We start from the raw sequence: 17895 nt of genomic DNA, 5'->3' as shown, positions 1-17895 counted from the left end.
ACATTTTTTTAACTGTAAGTCACATTTGCTAATAAATAATATCACATAAGAAATAATCTCTGGATCCCAGAAAGCTAGATCTCTAGAATGAAAATCTTAAAACCACAATGTTCACATCACAGGACAACCTAGGGTGATTCTGCATTAGCCTTTGCTCCGGCTCTGACTCTGTGTTTCCCCCGGGGCAGATGTTGGTTTCCGCACATTTTGACCTGGGGCGGCAGTTTGACCCGCCTCCGAAGCAGTGCTGCCCCAGATTAAGGAGATCGGCAAAATACCAGATTTTTTTTTTTGCTGCGGTTCCGTGGCTCAGAATTTTATGTGCAGAACTCAAGCCAGTGCACTGTCAAACTTCTTGCATCAGTAGAACATACCCACATAACTCCACGCCCATGATTCCACTCAGTTATTTTGTCAAACTTCCGCAATTTTACTCCCTTTGAAAATCATGCAATATTTTCCTGAAATTGATTAATTTTTTTAAAAAAACAACTTGTTTCGTGTTACAACGTGAAAACAATATAACGATATAACGCTATTTTCTTTTTCCAAAAGTATCACTTACTTGCACCCGCCCCCTTCTTTACTATATTTCATGTGAATTTGATAATGTGCCATTGCATTGTGATTACGTTCTCCCCCCCTCTAAAAAAAATCAATCCTGACTGCTATATTTTTTTCCAAATAAGATCGTTGCAATGCAACTAAATAAAAAGCAATGTTGCACGAACTACTTTAAACATGCCTGATTGCCACCTTTATTGATCCCCCCCCCCATGGCCTCAAACGAGAGTGGAAATTTGATTATGTTTACAGCTTTATATTTTTGATAGGTTGGGGAAACTTTCCCCCTTAACCCCTTTGCATATTTCTCTCCCCCCCCTTTCACGCATCTGTTTGTAATTTGTTATAGGTTGAAAAACTGTGTGCTTAACATTCAGCGTGTGTGGATAAAAACAGTGGATCACCAACTCAGATTTCATGATGCTTAACCTGCCAATGGCAGGGCGAAAGGAAAACATGTGACTTTACCAGTATTATGCCTCTGACATTACATTGTAATGCAAACAAAGACGTTAAGTTGTAATGCAAACATGCATGCGTGTAAAAAAAAAAAGAAAACGTATGAGGGAGGGGGAACTCCGGGAGCAGCGGTAATGCGGAATCAGAAAACATGGAACAGATTGCGAATTGAATCCTGGGAAAATCTTCTAATGCAGAATCGGGAAATCTGGCCCGCATGGAACAACCCCGGAGTGAAAGGAGAGCAAACGCCAAATGCGGAATCAGCCCTAGTTAAACCAATAAATACCAAAATAAGTTGAATTTCTTAACCTCAACAAAAACTAGGGCTAATTGCACTTTCTGCAAAAATCATTCCATTTTAAATTGGAATCAGAGTTACTGCCTTTTTTCCTGAGAGAAAAAAAATTGTTAGTAGAAGTTTGTTAGTAGAACTGTAATGGCAGCAGTAGAGGGACCATATATTGATGATAATGAGGAAAAATAGTTAAGTTTGATGGAATGGCATTCCTAGGATTTTGAAGTTCTGAGGAAAGGTTTGCTATAGGCTTACTTGCATCCTACCCACTGAAACTTCTGCATACATACAAAGCAAATACACAGTTTCAAATTTTTGTTCATATTTAAGCATATATCCAGTCTTCCTTAATTTCCTTAGGGATTTTTTTTTGGGGGGGGGGGTTGTACACAGTTTTTGGTCAGATGGTGTCACACATTTAAAAAAATTAAAATCCTACAGTATGAACAAATTGCACTTTACAAAATATACAAATGCACATAAATTGAACAATACCATACATGAAATGGAATTAAAAACACTGTGCTATTCATTGACACCTCTGTCCCTCTAGTGTCTGGCAGCCAAGACTAACAGAAGGAACCAAGATACCTGGCTAATGTTCTGGATGGACACTTGAAATTGTTCCCTGAGATTGCCACTAGGTCTAACTGCATCTGCATCTGAATCTCTTCTTTGAGATGGCCAGATCTGGATCTTTGGCATCCTCAATGGTGAGGAAGAATCACTTCAGGGATGTAGACACATTACCAAGCTACTGCTCCAGTTACAGAGAGGGTTAAACAAACAATCCTAGTATAGCACCAGGCCCATAGCCAGCAGTGTGGCATGGGGGTGGTGCCCCCTAGCAAACTAACAGTGTCCCTATCTCTGGGACCTGCATTGTGCTACAAAGCCTGAGCACCAGAGGTCAGAAGTGGCCCAGACCCCACCTCCTCGTCTTGTCCCAGAGCAGAGCAGACTCAGGCAGTAGAAACTAATGCCCTGTTCAGATGCACAGTTTAATCAGTTGTTGCTGCTGTTTCCTACCGAATTAAAAGTGGATAATCAGACAGCAACATCTGCCTCCTGGCAGTCAATCGTTGTGCCCCCGCCAAACCTTCTCGGATCCAGATTATTTTGTTACCTGCTCCTTTGCAGTGTTTTTTGAGTTGTCCAGTTTCAACTCATAGTTTTCTCCGTTTGGATAGTTCTCAACCAACTTCCGGATGTCTAAAGGTTCTCCTGGAGCAAAAGGAGCCTCAGACATCTGGTTTATGGTCGCCATTTTTTTTTACTACTTAGCAATATGCGCATAATAGCAGGAGAGACAAAAAAAGAACTGCACAGTGCCATCGTGTGGATGGCAGAGGACGATTTCACTGTGGAGTGATTTGAACTGCACTATGGCAGTCTGATCAATAATATTCAGAACAAAGATATTCAGGACAAAACCAGGTCCAAGAGACACAGTTGAGCAGGTCTGTGGGTCAAAGCCAGGAGTTCAGAAATCACAAGAGGTATTAGGGTCAGGTGTTGTGGTTGCAGCATCCCTAGAATGTTGACAAGTTGCTTCCACACCGGAGCTATCCGAAGTCCTATGTTTTATGGGTAGTTCACAACTGGGTCTTGTTGAACTTGCATAGAAGCTGTCCATTTGACTCATTAGCCGCAGGTGCTCCTCCTGACTTGGTAAATGCTGGGCTGCAAGGTATGCATTCCATCTCCTCTTGAGCACACCCATCGCCTCCTGCGTTCTCCTGGCTCTAAGGAAAGGGGAAGTGAGGCAGCTTTTCCTGAATCCTGGGTCGTTGACTCACTGCCTATTGGGGTTGCCTACCCTGTGGTCTCAGTGCCCATGGGGCTAGGGTCCCCACTATCCTTCGTAACTTCAGCAGTGCCTAAAGACCCGCTTCTACTGCCTCAGAGTCACTGATGGGATGGCAACAGGCTCAGCTGGTTGGGCATCAGCATCAGCTGCTGCAGGTTGCTGACCCACAACACCTCTTCTGCTTTGGAGGGCATTGGCAGGCCCAGCAGTAGCCACCAGGCACTCTCTCAGTTGCCCTGCTGGTGGGCTGCTTTATCCTGTTCCCTGGGAATTAGGCTCTGGATCCATGGTGTGTGTGAGTTTTTAAAAGGAGACAGAGTTGGAAAGGTTCCTCTCTGGCACACACAGGGAGGTTGTGGTTGCTCTGAGTAGCAGTTGCCAATGGGAGGGGCTCTGGCTCTGGAAAGCCTCTGGGCTTTGTAGAGGCACATGCCTCCTTCTCTCTTGCAGAGTCTCCTGCACCTTTAAGGGAAACACTGGATTCCAAAACCCCCTCCATCCACCCCTCTGCTCTGGTGTGGGACCCCCTCCCAGCAGCCCATGCCAAGCCTGGAAAAGGGACAGCCCAAGTAGGACCTGCTTTTAGAAGCTGTAAGAGAGCAGCAGAAAGATTTGTTCCACCAATTTGCTTGTCTTTCCCCCCTCCCTCCCCTGCTCAATTTAATTTACCGTAAATTACTTAGTGCCCCCCCCCCCAAAAAAATCTTGGTGATGAGTCTGTACATCACCAGTAGACATCAGAAATTTGAATCAGGTGTTCCATTGGACAGAGACCCCAGGCCCTAGAGCAATCCCCCACCTATTCCTATGGATGCTATGACACTTATGTGACAAAAAAATAGTTAATGCATTTTGCAGAGCCTTGATGACAATGAATTTTCTATTCCTCTTTTATTTTTTTGGAATTGTAAAACTGTTAACAGTTAGATATTAGTAAAGAGTGCAGTAGCACCTTTAAGACTAACAAATTTTACTGTAGCATAAGCTTTCAAGAAACGCAGCTCTCTTCATCAGATGCAAGATAGCTCTCTTTGTCAGATGCAAGATGTTAGATAGTAGTTTCTCTATGAAAAAATCAGCGGTGTTTCCCTGAAAACTTCTCTTTCTAAATAATTACCAATCTAGACTTTTTAGGGAACTGCTGAGGGCATTCTGAGTGCATTTCTCATTCTTATACAGCAAAACCGAAGCTTACCTAGGGCAAATATGAGGACCACCATACACAGCAGCTATGGATGGTACCCAGCTTTCACTAAAACACTTATATAGTGTGTCAACAATGCCCAGAGATTCCTCAGCATAGAGACTCTCCAGCAGACAAATCATTGGTTAAACAAGCTGGGTTAATTTGCCTGTTCAACATTCCATTGGTTTATTTGTTTGTGACATGGTATCTCACTTGAACACTGAGTTTCTGGAGTGTATAGAATGGACTTTGTGCAAGTGAGAGACATCTAACTTTCAGGGGACCTTCCTTTGATGCTTCTCTACATGGACGTCAAGTTATGTGCAGATTAGATTTAGGGGTCTGAGTTATGGCCCCCTAAAGAAGATGACTCCAGGGAAAATGTCAAACACAAGTTCAAAAGTGTATAGAATGGACCCCCTGCAAGCTATACGCACCAAATGCACAGGGAACCTCACCCTGCCTCATGCTCCTCTACTGTCTCTTTAAGTTTGGTGCAGATTACAGTTCTGGGGTCCCAGTTAACACTCTCCTAAAAATGTCTCCCCGGTGCTCTCGCTGGAAAAGACAACTGCAGTTTCAACTGACTATGGATCAGTTCAGGAACAGGCCAGTGAAACCAAACTCACAGGGAAACTTCACCTGGACAGACCCCCCCCCCCTCCATGCTTGCAGTCCCCTCAAATCTCCCAGTCTCTAAAGGCAAGTTCTGAAGAACAGAAAGGCAGGCATCCCCAGAGTTTTGACAAGGAATCCCCAAAGTAACCCCACAGCAGTTTGGCAGAGATCTCTGGCAAGTACTGGAACCCAGTGAGGCATGTCCACGCTTTCCTAGGCCCCTCAGGCCAAAATACATAATCACAGCCCACTCCTAGGTGAAATCTCTGGTTATTCATCATTTGCAAAACACATTGTCACCTGTTGTGAATTCTACAAACGCAATGGAAAGAGGTAGCAAAACAAGGGCTTGCTCATACAGGCAGATGTTTGTTGAGGTAGATGTTTGCTGAGGTGGATGCTTTCACACGAGGTAGGTAGGTGTTGTGTTATGAGGTAGATGCAGTTTCATAAAGGTGGGAGGCACAGCTGCTTTCTGGCACTGAGCTGGAAGGGGCCATGGAGGGGTGTACTCAGGGCAGGAGCAGCAACAGGGATTTGGGATGCTCCTCCCCTCCTCTGAACCACTGCTGTCACAGTCCTCCTCTCCAAAGAGTGTTAGCAACTGCTGGTGTCTGGGCAGTGCTAGCAATTCTTTTTTCCTTTGTGGAACAGGTAAGGAGAAGGAGGCTCTGAGCCCCCTGGTGATGCCCTGCTAGGGCTGGGCTCCAGTGGGCTGGCAGGATGATTTTGGTGCCCAGGGATGGAGGTCTGTGATATGCAGGGAGTGGAGGACTTCTTGCCCCACATTGAGCACCCTTTTCACCCACATTCACCCTCATGGCACACAGAGATGTTCACAATCAGGAAGGGTGGAAGGGCTTAAATGTGGATCCTCAGCTGATGCACCCTGCAGCTAAACCCCCCTGCTCACTGTGAGCAAAGAGACAGGGTGGCTCAGAGCCCTGAGTCCACCTAAAACAAAACCTCATCAGGAGAGAAGTGTTCACAATCAGGAATAAATGAATGCATACTGCTTTTAACAAGTTCCCTGACTCTCTATCTAATTGCCAACACCAATCAGAGGAGAGGGGGCAGAGTTGAGCGGAGAGTATATATAGTAATCTGATCCCTTAGAGCAGAATGGGAACTCTGTTATTGGCAGCCAGCAGTGCCTGTTAAGCTTTGGTGAGCCCCTATTGGTGTTTCCAAGGCTGGAGAATTCCATTCCTCCCCCCTCCCCCCATTGCTTTGAGGTTTGGTAAACATTTTGATTGAGTGAAGATGATCTGTCTGGAAATGTATTCATTTATGAACCACCATGAACTGCCACAAACCGCTTGAAAATTCATGAAAGTTTGTGCCAGTTGACCGGTTTGCAAACCATGAACTGGCCAAAATTGGTCATGAACTTTAGTTTGTGAGCCGGTTCGTGCCTATCCCTAGCTGGCATCCCTAGTTCACGACACCATTCTAAGTTTCAAACATCAGCTTACCTCTGTACCCATCTTTAGGGGGAGAGTACAAAAATAAACGCATTGTAACACAAGCTTTTTACCTCAGCAGTGAGAAATTGCAATGAACCTTGATTTGTAAAGAATGCAAATACCAGCTTGACTCCACAGTCATTTTCTGCTGAACCATTTATTGTGGCCTATTGAACATTGTGCTTCACTAATTTAGAGGGGATTCCCTGGAGAGTTTGAAACTCTCTAGAACTAAAATGGGAAAATGTCTCTGGCCTGTCTCTGAACTGTCATAGACTGTCAACCCGGACAAGTATTTATAACCAAATCCTAATGATTAATACATTAACCCTAGTGTAAACCACATCAGAGTATAAGCTTTTTAATCCCCCTGGGGCAGTTAAATTCTCTTTCTCATTCTTCCTTTTCTTCTTACATTGTCTCCCCTTCTTATCCTTAGTTTCACAGTAACAGTTGCATAAAACATTTGATAGTGTCAAAAAAGTGGAAAATAGGCGCAAGTCATGTTTACAAAAGAATCTTGATACAATAGCTACTGTACCACTGGACAAAAACTCCTAGCAGAAGCCTTTCTTGAGTGCTTAAAATAATGCCAGTCAACCACTTTTTAAAAAGCGGCAACAAGATACAAACAACTAGTAACAGTAGATAACCCAGCTCTGGCATAGTTCATGCAGTCAGCTCCTGGTAGCCTAAATAAGTGTGACTTAAAGATACAGGGCAGCAGTTTCTCTCTCCCTCTCTGGGAGCTATCCTAATAGTGGATTTGCTGAGAAGAGATTAGGTTGATGAACAAACCCAGTGGAAGAGCACTGAGGCCCAGTGCAATAACATGGCTCAGGTTCAGAGTGATTTTTGCCAGTCTTGAGGGGAGAGATCAGCGTGGAGGGGCACACTCCACCAGGAAGCATTACTCAAAAGAAGAATGAGTAAAACTAAATCAAATCATCATGTTTAACCTACTTAATGAGGCACTGTGGGAGGAAAGTCTTTAAACTTCAGATGAAAACGTATGGTAGAAGCCAGAAAGCCCAACAAGAAATTCAGCCACTGGGGAATTCTTTTATAAGAGGGCATCTGCCCTCTTTCTGCACAGTTTCAGATCCCAATGAAGGATGGGATGGAAAACTGGCTAGGAATAAACTACTCAAGTGTTTCTTTGGCCTTGTACAGAGCAGAATATATTGCTTGGAACAGTTCTTGGTACCCTTACTGTCCCACCCACCCACAATGCAGCCTGGCTAGGATTACCTAAGACAGCCAGCCTAAAGTTACACTAATGGATGTGAATTCATTGACACTTGTCCCTTTGCCTTGAGCACTCTCCTCTTATTACTGCAATTGCTAGCCCTGGTTGCTACGGTGACACACCTCTTTTGGGAGTGTAATTTAGACTTCTGTCAGTTAAACAGGAAAAGCTGAGATTGAGCCACAGGGAACCTGCAAGGTGGTGGGGAATTGGGAAAAGCTGAAGGCATAGCAGAAGTTACCCTAATCACTTGTCGTCAAACAGTTAGGGTTGCCGAGCCTCAGACTCAAAAATTCTGGTGTATGAGAAGGCCTAGGTGAGCAGCTGTCTAGGTTCCGGGCAGAAACCAGAGTCAGTCTGGTATTAGAGTCAAGGGTTAGAGCTCTCCTTTTTGATGTGGGTTAGCATGATGGTTGAACCCAGAGCTTTTTGAAAAGTCCAAGGGCAAAATTTAGTAGGATTCGGTGGCTTTTGGGAAACAGCTCAGTGTATAATGTACAGCTCTCTGGCTGTTCTGATATCACATCTCCTTGAACCTCTTCTTCCTGGCTTCCATATTGTGAACAATCAAGAGGCCCAGGTTCAGAGTTGCTATCCTCAAGGTGGAATTTGGCAATCTAAGCCCTTTAAGGAGTGTCAGACTTACAGGTCGTGAGCCACAAATGGCCCACCCAGGGCTTTAAACAATCCCACCACTTTTTTCTCCCTTCCCCTCCCCCTCCTGTCTCTGCTGCAATCCTTGTGCTTTTTCTTGATGTTTTATTGTAAAAATCACATTGCCAAATCCCATTGTGCCCTTACCTTTTCATTTTAAACAAAACGTTGCAAGAGTTATAAGCATGTTTGTATTTTAGTAAAAAATAATATTTAGTTGTGTTTGTCTATATTTTTAAAATAAAGTTTATATCACTGCTACCTGGCATTACATTTTATGATATGCATGACTCAGCCCCACAAAGTCCCATTTATGTCAGATCTGGCTCTCATAACAAATGAGTTTGACACCCCTGCTTTAAGGAGTTCACCAAGGCACTTGTCTGACATAGCAAGCCTGGGTCTCATCATTGCATTGGCCTGAATGATTCAGGGGAAGACAACTACCTTTCTAGTACCAGGTTTAGGACATGCAGACATTCTTCCAGCAGTGCATGCACTATTGCTTAGGCTACAAGGGGACAGTAAGATCCCTCTGGAACCTCTCACCAAGCAGTAGATCTTCATGTTGGTGACCATGTGTGACCTGCTCAAACTCTCTTGCCTGATGCAGCACTTGCAGGTTAAAAGGAGCGCTCTGCCTCAAGGAAGAGAAAAGCAGATCTGCTGCTGTCCGCTCAGTTCCACATCTGGGGAGGGTCCTGATATGATCATGGTGATGGAGGCCATCAGGAAGGAGTTGGCACCAGTGGAAACATGAGGTGCATGAGCCAAGCTTCAGTGGATGCAGTGCTTAGGGATTACCTATCTTAGTCCTACAAATCGCAATGCCACCATTCCACTGAGCTATTGGGCCAGGAAAGAGATGGCTTAGCCAATGCTCTCTCTTGTGAATCAGAGGCTTCTCTCATGCCCTCTGACAAGTGTGCAACTCCCCCTCCCCCAGGCAACATTATCAGGCCATGTCTTCTCCCTGGAGGGCTGAGCAATTGATCTTCCTGAAGGCCAGCTTGCCACTCTTCAACTAACCAGCCTTGGTCTTTGACAGTGAATGAAGAGAGTATGTGCTTGTGCCTGTATTCTCTCAATCACTGGGAGAAATAACTGTTTCCAAAACTTCAAATTCAGAAGTAGGAACAGTAGGGTCATTTTCCTATTAAATTGGCACTAAATAAAACCCACATTCCATGCTTGGTTTTTAAAAAACTTGATTGGCCCCTAGTTGTTGTGTAGTAATGGGAGGTGTTGGTAGGGCTTAGCTCATCTCAGCATAATTCTGTGCAGAAAATAAATATTGTGGCAAAAATGTTCTTGCCACTCTATTAAATAGGGATGGGCACAAACTGCATTTTTGTGGTTCAGTTCGTGGTTCATGGCTGGACCACAAACTGAACCAAGAACCAATAGGCTGGTTCATGAGCCATTTAAAGTTTAAACTGCTGCTTCCAGCTCCCCATGAAAAGCCACAGGAAGCAGAAAGCAGGGGTTTAAAAGGCTCAGAGGTATTTAAACCAAACAACTGAGTGGTGGGGAGCTCTCCGCCACTCAGTTGTTTGGTTTAAATTGTTTGGAGCCATTTCCCTACCCCCAACTTTCTGCTCACCACAGCATTTGGCAGCAAAAAAAACCAGGGAGTGAAATGGCTGGGAGGAGTGAAATGGCTATGACTTTTCTGGTAAGCTTAAAGCGAGAGGCATTTCACCCCCAGCTTTCTGCTGGCCATGGCTTTTAGCACTGAGCAGAAAGCAGGGGATGAAATAGCTGCAAGGCACTTCACCCTCTGCTTTCTGCTCACTTCTTTATAATGGCTCACTTCTGCCATTCTTCTTTATAAGGATAGGCAGGAACTCCTGTGATGACTAAGAGCCAGAATAGATTTCTCAATAACAAGTCATGTCAGACTAAGTTTTCACATTTTTTGAGAAAAGTTACTACCTTGCTGGATCAGGGGAATGCTGTAGACATAGAAAGGTAAAGTAAAAGTAGTCCCCCATGCAAGCACAAGTCATTAATGACCCATAGTTTCTCTTTACTTCAGTAAGGTTTTTGATACGGTTCCACATACTATTCTTGTTGACAAGTTGGTAAAATGTGGTTTGGATCCTGTTACTGTTAGACAAGTGGCAAGTGGAGTGCCTCAAGGATCTGTCCTGGGACCAATTTTATTCAACACCATTATAAATTATTTGAATGAAGGAATAGAAGGAATGCTAATTAAATTTGCAGATGATAATAAATTTGGAGGGGTTGCAAATATGGTAGAAGTCAGAGGGTACAGAATGATCTTGGCAGACTGGAAAACTGGGATAAAACAAATTTTAAAAGTAATAAATGTTAAGTTCTGCATTTAGGTAGGATAAACCAAATGCATCATTATAGGATGGGGGAGACTTGCCTTGGCAGTGGTATATATGAAAAGGATCTAGAGGTCTTAGTGTACCATACACTGAACATGAATCAGCAGTGTGATGCAGTAGCTAAAAAAGCAAATTCAGTTTTGGGCTGTATCAACAGAAGTATAGTGTCCAGATCACATGAAGTGATGGTATCACTTTAGTCCGCTCTGGTTAGACCTCAGCTAGAGTACTGTATTCAGTTTGGGGCACCACAATTTAAGAAGGATATAGACAAGCTGGATAGTGTCCAGAGCAGGGCAATGAAGATGGTAAGAGGTCTGGAGACCATGCCCCATGAGAAAACGTTGAAGGAGCTGGGTATGTTTAGCCTGAAGAGGAGACAACTGAGATGTGATATGATCAAAGCTCCCTCTAAGCTGTGGAGTCTTGTGAGCAAAAATTCTGCTTTGTGAACTACAGGCATTAAAGTTGTGAGCTACTGCATAAATTAGTGTGCTCTGGGGCCATTTTTCCTGAGCTAAGACAAAAATGTGTGAGCTGGAGGCTAAAAAACTGTGAGGTAGCTCACAGTAACTCAGCTTAGAGGGAACACTGGATATGATCACCATCTTCAAATACTTGAAGGGCTGTCATATAGGGGATGGTGCAGAATTGTTTTCTGTTGCCCCTAGAAGGTCAGACCAGAACCAACGGGTTGAAATTAAATCAAGAGTTTTTTGGCTAAACATTAGGAAGAACGTCCTGACAGAGCAGTCCCTCAGTGAAACAGGCTTCCTTAGAAGGATGTGGGGTTCTGGAATCAGAGTGATGGTAAGCAGGGGTGTGCGGCCTCTCTGTGCTTTGCTGCGTGCACCCTCCCCACCTTCTGGTTTTGCCGGTGGGGGCAGTGGGGCTTCTAAGGTGCCAGACACCCTAGGGCTGCCCCAAATAGGTGGTTAGGTGGTATGTTTAGATTTTCCATGCTTCTCCCCATGTTTTGTGTAGTGGTTAAGAGCGGTGTAAGCTAGTTTGGTGTAGTGGTTTGGTGTTTGGTTAACAGTGGTGAACTCTAATCTGGAGAACCAGGTTTGAGTCCCCACTCCTCCACATAAAGCCAGCTGGATGGCCTTGGGTCAGTCACAGCTCTCAGAGCTTTCTCAGCCACACCTACCTCACAGGGTGTCTGTTGTGGAGAGAGGATGGGAAAGTGATTGTAAGTTGCTCTAAGACTCCTTCAGGTAGTGAAGGGTGGAGTATAAAACCAAACCTCCTCCTCCTTGTGTCTACCTGACAAAGAGCAGCTGTCAGCAGAAATAAATTCAACACCCAGCCACCGAAAGCCCAGGACATAGGTGAGTATAGATCTCTTACAGGGCATTCCACAGTATTCCATACAGCTATGGATGCCTTTGTTTCTTCCATTGTTCTTCGTAGTGGGTAGAATGAAGTTCAGTGGTTCTATTGAGACTTTCTGGTATTGATGTGGGTTAGTTGGTTCTTTCTATATTAGATACCTTGTGTGTGTATATACAAAGTGCTGTCATGTTGCAGCCAATTTATGGCAATCCCAGCAAGAGGCTTTCCAGGCAAGTGGGAAGCAGAGGTGGTTTGCCATTGCCCTCCTCTGCAGTCTACCTTGGAGGTCCCCCTTCCAAGTACCAATCCTGCTTAGCCTCTGATGAGATCGGGCTATACCATGTAGCCTTCCCTCCATGTTAGATACTGCAGAGGTAGCTAGTCATCATCCAACCATCAAAGGCCTTTGGAAGTATATCTAAGGGCTCTCCACTGCTGTTGCTATGCTCTCAGTTCCTTGTAGTTTGGAGTTTTAAAATTCTAAAATGACTCTACTGAGAGATCTTTGGATATTGACTGGACCACCCTGTTAATCACTTATTTCAGAGAGTAGCTTCATATATCATGTGAGGAAAGCACATGCTTTCCCACATAAGAACATGCCACATCTAATCAAAATGTTCTTTTATTAGGATCTTGGAGGACCCTATGCTCATCTGGGCCATCTTTCAGTTTCCTCTGTAAGAGAAATGATGACTGTATCAGCCTGGGAAGAATATTTTCTGTGGTAGTTTGCTTTTTGGAATGGGCTGACATATGATGTAAGGGCCATTCCTTCCCTTCTGCAATTTAGGCAAAAATGCAAGGCAGAGCTTTTAGGGGAAAAGTTTTTCTCTGAACACTTATTTTTTACTTTTTAGCATCACATTATGGTTTAGTTATTTATTTTATATGGAATGTTTGTTTTGAAACTGCTTTGATCTTTTAAAAGGAAATATAGTATAGAAATACAGTAAATAAACACACCTAATGCATATATTTTTTAGTACATGTTCTGGAAAACAAGAGTTAGATTTAACAATGTATAAACAGATGCATACTAAAAAACATAATGTATGAAGCAGATCAGACCTTAAGCCAGACCTTTTCTGTATACACAAGTTACTCTTTTTTCCTTAAAAAAATTATTCATTTATTGTTCAATAACAAGATTACAACAACATTATATAGTGGAGAACAATGCATAGCCACAACACGGAGGTTTACATTTGAAAAGTCTTAAATTGCAGTGGTATTTTTACCTTTTATTATTTCCATTTGAAGGCTGGGAATTACTTTCTTTAAAAGAGTGGGGGAGGAAAACCCAGAGCTAAATTAAGAGTATAGTTTTTGCTAAGTTAGTTAACCATGAAGGGTTATTAAGGTCAGAAATGTAAGTAATAAAGGGAAACCAAACTGAGTCAAAATTAGAAGTGTAGGGACCATTTCAGATTCATGAATATTAGATGCTACACTCAAGTTACTCTTGATTTTCTTAAGAGGCAGGGAGTCAATCCACAAGCACTGGAATCAGTTTGGGCAGGGTTCTTCCACCTTTCTGCCCTCCTTGTGCATTTTTACAGTTGTGGAATCAGTTTATTTTCTTCCTTATGTGGCTTAAATAATGAGGATTTTCAAGGGAGGGTGCTGTTCTTAGCGTCATTATCAGTTGTGTTCCAGCACCCCCCTTATGTTTTTAAAAAAAGCACTAAAGCATCGATATATTGATGTAATGTTGTAAAGATAGTTTAAGTAGATGCTCTGAATTCCCGGTTTTCTTTTTCCTTTTTAAATAAGGGACTGTTCTTTTCCTTTCTGTAGGCTTGTCTTTGGGTGAGGGGAGAGGGAGTGGTTTAATATTATGACAGTCCAACCACTGAAAAGTGGGCTGGAGGTAGATAGGACAGAGAAAACCAACAGAAATGTTACATACGAGGTAAAAGTCAACCCAAAAGCAGCTTCCGGAAAAACTTCAGGATAAAAATGGTCTCAAAGAAGCTGGATCCCTGCCCTGGAGAGGCCAAAGTGAAAACTAAAGGCAGAAATTGGGGGATAAAAGGAAGCAGTATGAGGCCAAAAATGATGAAAAATGCCCCTGTGGAAAACAGCTTAGTTTCAAATTGCTAACAGCATTTTTTTTTTTTTTTGTCTTTGTAGGATGTATGATATACTTTCATGCTATAGTATTGTTACAAGGATTTTTTTTTTTTTTTGTGAAATCTGAAAACACTGCAATATTCCAGTAATAATGTTTTTGGAATTCCCCTCTTACCCAGCACCAGTTGAAATCAGTTACTGGAAATCTAATTGAGAAATTACATTATCCCTTCCTCAAAGAGATCCCCTATGAACATGTGCATATTAAATAACTTATTTTTTTTTACTATTAAATGTTCTCAGACCTAGATTCTAATGTGTGCTTGACTGATTATGCCTATGAGAGTTTTCCCAAAGCCATCAGTCGGAGTGTTCAAATATACCTGGATTGTGTCCCACACACATGTATCAGTCAGTTAAGGAAGTACCAACCCAGAGTGTTTCACTGATGAAAATAGCAGACAAGAAGGCAGAACTGTGGGAAACAGAACTCTCTGAATATACACAGGCCAGGGCAGTATGCTCTTCTGTTTGAATAGCAGTCATAGCCTTTATAAGTTCTATTGCTTTTTCCATTTATTTTGTTCATGAAACCTGACCCTTTCCAGTTATACTGCTGCAAAGAGCTGTAGACCTCTGGTATTTTTTGTATTTCAAAGCAGTGCTGTGATGGCTTATATGGCACTGTCTTCTTTCTCCCTATTTTGCTCAATCCAAATGAATCAAAATATGGTAGAAATGCACAGATATGATTGGATTCTGCCTGACATGCAGCAGCTATATAGGTTACAAATAGAGTTGCAAGGTGCCTGCTGATGGTAGGGGGACTTCCATCCCACCCTCCACTGCCTGCCTTTGCTTTGGGGAGACAACAGTGCTGATATTTTGATGCCACTTTCAGGCAGAGAACCAGAAGTGACACCACTGCCCTCCCCAAAAGTTTTAGGAACTGATGAATTCTCCGTGGTGTTTACCATAGAGGGGAAGGGGCTTCCTAGAGTTTCATTTCAGATTTCTCTGCAAAACTGGGGCCTTTCTCAGGTTTGTAGAAAGATCCGTCTTGTATATTCATGGCTCCATTCTCCAGATCTAAATGTTCATTGATAAGGCCATGTTAAAAATTAGATGTATTGAGGAGGAGGATGTATGATTAATTAATTATTCTTTTATGACCATAAAAGGACAAGAAAACATTAGACTAGAAAAAGTTTGACCACATAGTTCTGCACAGTCAGAAAAAAACCATAAATGTTCTCATCCAAGACAGAATCTCAGTTGCTGCTACTGTTAACACCATAAACAATTGACCACTAGATCATACTAAGACCTATCTAATCAAAGATTCTGTCTCCAGTACTGACTATCCAAAAGCTTCTGAGAAGCTCACAAGCATATTGGTTATAGTTATTTCCCAGCTAAGTATCTGATATGCAAAGATAAACTACTTGAGAACACAGAGGTTCTATTTAGATGACCTTCCAAATCCTGCTGTCCTCTAAGAACTTGTCTTAATTCATCCAACTAAGGAAGTAACTGTGGATTTGCCTGTACAAAGCCAGGATAAAATGGAGGAGAGGAGAATGATGTAGACTGCTTTGGGTCCCTATTGAGAGAAGGGCAAAGTATAAATGATTTTTTTTTAAAAAAATCATCAACACATGTGGCAATGAATTCATGTTACATATCATGTGATGAACTACCATACTTCCATGTTCTGTGTTGAACATATGACATAGTGATAGTTGTAATTTAAAGACACATCCTTACAAGGAACATAGTTTCCAGAGGATCTCTGGTAGCTACAGAGGGGAAACTGCAGGCAGTAGAACTAGACAGCATTCAAGGAAGCTATAATACTTTGTCAACAAACTAGTCCTTTTACTTTGGTGAACGCTAATTTAGTGCAGTGAACGCTAATTTAGTGCATATTTACTGAGTTGCCTTGAAAGCTGAAGTAAGTCTGAGGGATGTTGACTAGAGAAAACACCACTGCTGTCTGGCCAACAGTCTGGACCACTATAACTTTCTGGAATGAACAGGATTTAACATGGGTTAACACAATTTCTTTCCCAACACTTGTCTTACCTGGACAGCTTTGGACTCTTTGAAGGCTAAAGCATACCTTTCATTAGCAGGATGACTTCCCAGGACCAGAAACTTGAACTTTTCCCAGTTAATTTGCCTGTTGGCACCATCATCTGTCCTTACTGGGGGAAGGAGCTCAGCACTTTCCCTCATGCTGTTTTCCAAACAGAATCTCTCCAAAGATGGGGGCTAGGACATATACAGACAAGTTGCTGTTAGCTCCAATAGGAGAAAAACTATGGTTACAATATGGGTGACAGTCTGCTGTCCCCACAAGCTGCTTTGGTGGATGGACGGCAGTTCATGTTATGTACATGAAGACATGTTACGGCTGTGGGGTTTGCTAGTTCCTGCCTGATTCATTGGAGCCTGGGGACAGAGACAATGGGCAGCGGGATCCAAGTCTTCCCTTCCCTGGACCAATTGGTAGCCCCCTGCTAGTTCAAATGATCCTATGGTGTAGCAGCGCGGGAACTTGAACTGTATATAGTTGGCCGGGTGGACCCAGTTAGCCAGTCTTAGTTCCAGTTTACCATGCTATAATCACAAAAAAGAATACAGATCACTTAGCTGAATGTCTCCTCATGTATAGAACCCAGTATTTAAGACTTTGGAAAATGGCATCGGAGAAAAGAATTAACCTCTTTCCCCTTACCATTGCTCCAATTGAAATCTCCAGTCTGGGCACAAACATAATTTTGTGATGAACATCACTGGTTTGTAATTCATGAACTGGAGGTTCATGCCCATTCTTATCCATGACCCTCCCACAACTCTCCATATGGTTTAGAAGATTTGTGGGGTTCATGCTGAAAAGCACAGGGGAGCAAGAGGGCTTGCTGAAATGGTTTAAATAGATGCAAGGCTGAAATAGATGCAAGCCACTTCAGCAATCTCTTTCACTCCCCCCACCCCTAGTTCCAAGTGTTCCTTTGAAATGGCTTTTGTAAATGGGCACTGAACTTGCAAAGCACATTTGCAAAAGCCATTTAAAGGGAACTTTCCCTGTTAATGGCTTTTGCAAGTGCGGTGCCCACTTGCAAAAGCCATTTAAAGGGAATGTTCTCTTTAAATGGATTTTGCAAGATCTCTTCCCCCACCCTTCCATTTTGCTGGCCTCAGGGAGTCACAAACAGAAACGAGTGCCAAATCTCATAAATCGGTTTGGTAAACTGGGAGGTTCGCGGAGGTTCTTGGTTCATGTGATCTCACAAATTGGGACAAACCTCCATTTCCTCGGTTTGTGCCCATCCCACCCCCCAAAAATTCTGTCACTGCTTTTTAAATCAAAAATGTGTTGGGAATCCAATCACATATTTCCCACATAACTTGTAATTCAGCCTCAGAAACCCTGTTTTCCCCAAATGCAGTCCTAAAGAGAGTCATGCCCATTGAAATCAATTAACATAGAAAGGATTGCCCTGTGAGTGTATTTTAGTCATGTGCATATTGACGTTTGTTGAAATCATTTAGCCCTACTTCATAGGTTATGTTATGTTGGATTTATTCATAGCTCTTGGGGGGGGGGGGATTCTATGCTATCTAGCCCAGAGATTAAAGGCACTAGTTATAAGGCAGATTCTGGCACAGATCCATGGAAAATAGTAATTGCAAAGGGAAATCACTTCTTAAGGTTTGGAGACCTATAGATCCCAGCAAGCTTAGGAAAATTCAGTGAAATCCAGTGAAGGAAATATAAGCCTAAACTACACTAATGATTTAAATAATTTATGATTAA

This window comes from Heteronotia binoei, chromosome 5, assembly GCF_032191835.1.
Source record: "Heteronotia binoei isolate CCM8104 ecotype False Entrance Well chromosome 5, APGP_CSIRO_Hbin_v1, whole genome shotgun sequence".
NCBI classification, from domain to species: Eukaryota; Metazoa; Chordata; class Lepidosauria; order Squamata; family Gekkonidae; genus Heteronotia; species Heteronotia binoei.
This window is presented reverse-complemented; position numbering follows the sequence as displayed.